The 5,380-nt window shown below is 47.0% G+C and overlaps 1 pseudogene; it reads right to left on the bottom strand.

Annotated features, from left to right (window-relative positions):
• Nucleotides 1–349: 349 nt before the first annotated feature.
• Nucleotides 350–2,195, bottom strand: LOC123063256 (laccase-19-like; annotated as a pseudogene).
• Between the last annotated feature and the right edge of the window lie 3,185 nt (nt 2,196–5,380).

Below are 5,380 nucleotides of genomic sequence, written 5' to 3'. Positions count from 1 at the left end.
ACGACCCAAGGAGGTTTGAGTTTGACACACTTATTTCCGACACTGAATCCTCTAAATATAGGATAATGTTTGTGATATCAGCCAGTTCGTATATACTTCTCTTTAAAATGTAGGTTTGAGTTTGACACACTTATTTCTGACACTGAACCCTACTAGACAGACTTACAGTTCACACATTACAATGGGAAAATAAAATTACAAAATCCATATCAACTTTTTATGGTAAGAATCATCCTCAATACAATGAACAATGAATGCGTGCATCTTCATTTGTTCTTATTTTGCACTAATAATAAATAAATTCAGGGCACAACTTCGGCACACACGTCCTTACCCAGATTAATTAGCTCTATGGCTGAGTGAAGCCATTGGCGCCACACCTCTTGAATTCTGGGGGCGGCGGGGGCAGGCTGGTCTCTGGCGTTGGCCCGTTTTCCACGATGAACGCCGTCGCCATGCCCATGATGATGTGGAACTCAAAGTGGCAGTGGAGGTACCACATCCCAGGGTTGTCGGTGACGAAGCGCACGGCGGCCCAGCCAGTCCTGGGCACCTGCACCGTGTTCCTCAGCGGTGGGTTGTGGTAGTTGAACTTCTTGGGGTCCGTCTTGGGGTTGTAGTTGCCCAGTCCCGTGGCGAGGACAAAGAAGTCGTAGCCATGGAGGTGCATGGGGTTGGAGTCGCTCTGCAGCAGCGCCGTGCCCTGGAAGATGATCTCCACCGAGGTGTTGTACCGGAACCTCCGTAGCTTGGTCGCCTTGAACGTCGGCTCGAGTGCCTTCTCCAGCGGCCCCGGCGGGATGAGGGAGCGGTCGGTATAGTTGTACGGGTGCGGCGGATGGTCGGGGAGGTCCTCCGTGTAGAGGCCACTTGTCCGGCCGTCGTAGTACCTCTCGAGGAGCGACGCGTTAGTCGGGTGGCGGAAGGACACGTTGTTCATGGTGGCCACCACGATGGTCTCTGGACTCCTCCCACGCTCGCATGTCTTGTTGGTGCCGCGGCAGATGGAGCCGAGGCCGAGCGTGAAGAAGAGGCGCTCATCGACGTGCATGGGAACGCGGTGGCGGTCTGGGTGGGCGAGGCCGGTGAGGTTGCTGTGGAAGTAGTAGGACGGCATGGTGTTGTGCTGGCTGGGCATGAGTGGCGTCGGAACCCCGGGATCCGGCGTAGCGAACGAGGCCACGGGACACGAACCCCGGGATCTGCGGGTCAGGCTCCGGCGGCTGGTTTGCGAGCGCCACCATATGGTAGTGCGCGGGCGGGGCGTTAGCGGCCATGAGCACGTCGATGGCCTCCCCTGGCGCGACGGTCACCATGTCCGTCTTATACGGCGTCAGGTAGTACCCGTCGGCGCCCACCACCATGAACGTGTGCCCAGCGACCTTGAAGTAGTACTCCGAAAAGAGCGCCATGTTCACAATCCGCAGCAGGTATGTGTCCCCGCGCACCACGTCGAGGACGAAGCTCTCCTCCGGCTTGCCAGAGCAGTTGCTGAGGTCGCCGAGCTTACCGTTGATGGTCGCCGACAGCGGATTGTCGTCAAAGTTACCATCATGCATCCTCCTGTCTAGCTCGACGAGGTCGAGCTCCCACCACTCGCCGATGATGATGGGCACGTCCTTGGCGGGCGTCGGGAACGGGTACCTCCCGCCCTTGGGGCGGATGATGAAGGCGCCGGCAACGGTGGCGCGGAGGCAGGTGACGTGGGCGTGCCACCACAGCGTGCCAACTTGGCCCGTGACGTTGAAGCTGTACATGTGCTCGCCGCCGGGAGGGATGGGGCATTCGGTGACGAAGCCGGCGCCATCGGACCAGCAGCTCCTCATCTGCCGGACACCATGCCAGTGGATGGTGAGCCCGTGAGGGAGACGGTTGACGACGTGGACGACAACCGTGTCGTCGTCGGTGACGTCGATGGTGGGGCCTGGGAGCTGCCCATTCACCACGTAAATCTTGGTGGTGTTGCACAGGTGTGTCTGGTTCATCTCGTGCACCTGTACATCATTTGTCAAATACGTAACTGATTAGTCTAGTTAACCAATCAGGAGGATAAAGATAGATAGTAAGTACTATATATTAATTATACTCACAACAAAGGTGTGTTCCACGACCGCCGCCTCACCACCGCCGGCCGCCGCCAGAGCCGCGAGGACAACGGCGCAGAACATGGTCGCCGCCATGGAGAACTTCTCCATGCTTGCTTGGTCTGCAAACTCAGTGCTATGGCGCTCTCGATCGGTAGTTAGCTAGCTAGTTAAGTCGCTGCTCAATGGAAGGGTGGTTTGCTAAGCCTGTGGTGTGGCCTATTTATACACTCGAAGGATTAGGCGTCGGCATCCTACGGCCGTTTGCAATGGTTGACTTGACCAGGCTAATCAAACCAGGCGACATGAAACACCATGCATGTTGATATCATGGATCACGTACGCAAGCACAGTAGATCACTCCTGCTACATATGCATGCATGGCTATTAGCTTAGCTAGGCCGGCTAGAGGCGAGGCTTCATGGAAAGACCGTGATGTGAAGGGAGGTTACAGTCTTACAGATTAGCATCATTCGCACGTACAATACTTTTTGTTGCGCCGGTAATTAAGAGGCCACCTAACCCTTCGCCTTCCGGGGTAATTAGTTTAGCACGACTTGTTAATCCAGAGAGAATAACAAGTCAATCGCGGCTATGGTAATTAAGCTAGAGCTTAGGCGACGAGACTTCCTAACCGGCGTGTGAGAAATTGCAGTGCGCACTGAGTTAACGCGGCATCAAAACAAGTTCACCACATCAAATCACGTACTCTCACCCTCTTCAAAAGAATGCTACAGTATATATTTTTTTATCTCAAAAGTCAAATAGTGCAAAGATTGATCAAATTTGTACAAAAAATGAAAAACTACCAACAACCACAATACCTGACATATATAATATAAAGAAATATTTTATTATATGTTTCTTGAATTAATTATTTATTTTATTATATAACCTGATATTATAGTTGTTTATAATTTTTTCCATATATAAATTTGATCGAACATTGCATCGCTTGACTTGGGACAAAATGTATAGGAATTTCATTTTAGAAATGGAGGGAGTGTACCACTTTTACGTAACCTAGTTAGGCGTCCATGAAGTGGGCATCAGCTGGCGAATTGGTCGGCTCGTAGTATTAAGAAACCAAAATAAATCCATTTCTTCAAACTACAATACTACTAGTAATATGCAAAGACTCTCTGCCCACTAACTTCTACCAATCCAGCATCGGTAAGAGCCTGACTTAGGATGTTTCATTGGTAACAGATGCTCCACGGCGGAGGAAGTTCCACGCTGCAGGCAAGGCGTAGCATTTTACTGACTTGGATATGTACAATTGGTAGATCTTATTGTTACTTCAGCACTTCTGCAGCCTTGACTTATGATACATTATGTTTACAAAGTCCAAACCATCATATGTTTATATGTTTGCCGGTTAATTTTGAACTTTAACCTGGTAAAATATTACACCCTCCGATCATAATAAGTGTCGTGGTTTTAGTTCAAAACTAAAACCATAACAATTATTATTATTATGCATCGGAGTAAGTAGTAATTAATCATAGCGGTCGACATGACCACCACCGGGTCATGCGTTATTAAGGGCAACATCGTTTGAAGATAAGATATGTGCAAATGAAAAGAACCATGCAGAAAGCACTCCCGTTTTTCCTGATGGACTTGACAGTACAACTGGTTCATGCTCACAAAGTAGGGGCGAATTCGTCAAACAATGGTTTCTCAAAAGAAAAGGAAAAATGTCAAAGCGATGGGTGTAACTGAACGGTCAGTAGTCAAAGTAATTAGTTGAAAATTCAACGGGACAAACAGGAATTTCAGATAGACTTCGCATCCGCTGTCGGGTATGTATTTTTCCTAAATTCTTGTTTTAATAGGTATTTATTTTTTTCAAGCCCTTACAGCCTTACCCTAATAGGGATTTTACCCGTCGAGTTAGCGGGTTGCAGTCCGGATTGCCATGTTGACGGCTGTGGCCTAAATTCTACGGTTAAAAAGAAGGCTAAGAAGCCGCACTACTTTTAGCGACCATTGTCTATACCTGGAAATTTCAGATAATTATGCGACTCGCATACAATGGCCGGGCCACTCGGCATCTATCTGACAAATTGACTCAAATTATTAAGTCCATTTAAATGCAAATACACCATTCATGGATTACATCTGGTGCATCGTTATGAGATGAAAACACACAAGATTTTTCAACAAACAGTGGATTTTATTCACTCAAAAGAAATGGATACAAATACAATAAGCACATATCCAGCCTTTTGCGGATTTTACATAATTAGAATGCACACAGTCCACACCAATAGGCACAAAATAAAACACTTAGGAAAATAGTAAAGTAATACAAGACCAAATTTATGTCTGCACGAGAAAGAAAAACGATCATATGATCGACAAGCTATATTAACTGCTATCCGCACCAACCATCTCTTGACACCATAAGGATGACAACACTACTAAGGAAAACCCTAGCAGTAGCGCTGGTTTTGTGCTCACTAATAGCGCGGGTAGGCGCGCTACTAATAAGGCCCTACAGCTATTGCTTAGCAGTAACGCGTGCCCGCACGCGCTACTGCTAGGACAAATAGCTGCAACGTTTGTTCACTCCCACGCTACTGCTAATATAACTACTGACAGCGTGTTTTCTCTCCATCGCTACTAGTATTCTTTTTTATTTTTTTATTTTTAGTGTATTTATGCGCCATCGTACAAATATTGGTACAATACCAGTTATGAGGTTTACATCATTATGTCCATAACAGTGTGTCAAATGAAGGTGGATTAGGTTCAAGTGAAGGCAATATGTGGTGCATGTCAAAAGTATACTACTAATCCAAACTTGATCAGTTTGGACTAGTAGTATTTTCGATGTGCACCACATGTTGCCTCCACTTGAATCTAGTCCGCTAGCACAAGCTATTTAATCATCATCATAGTCATTACCACCAACAGTATTTATTTAATCACCACTAACACTAGCTAATAATAATCATCATAGTCATTACCACCAACACTAGCTATTTTATCTTCATAGTAATATTGTAGCACATCATCATCCTCAAACTCATTTCTAGCTAGCTAATCACTCCCGCTGCTCTCTCTTATGTAAAATAACATAAAACATGTGTAGCTCTTCTCCTTGATCAAGTTGGAGCATGCAGATGAACCTGTCTCCTAATCGTGGGTAGCACATCTGTTTGTTGCCCCCTAGTACTTCTCTGCGCTTCTCCATCACACATTTGGTCCAGTCTTACACTATTAAGCATCCGTCGCTAATCTTGAATGCACTAAAGTAATCTGTAGGATATCTTGGCCGTAACCTAATA

The sequence above is a fragment of the Triticum aestivum genome, chromosome 3A (genome assembly GCF_018294505.1).
Source record: "Triticum aestivum cultivar Chinese Spring chromosome 3A, IWGSC CS RefSeq v2.1, whole genome shotgun sequence".
Lineage (NCBI taxonomy): Eukaryota > Viridiplantae > Streptophyta > Magnoliopsida > Poales > Poaceae > Triticum > Triticum aestivum.
Note: the sequence above shows the minus strand (reverse complement) of the source record. Positions and strands in the feature narration are given on the sequence as shown.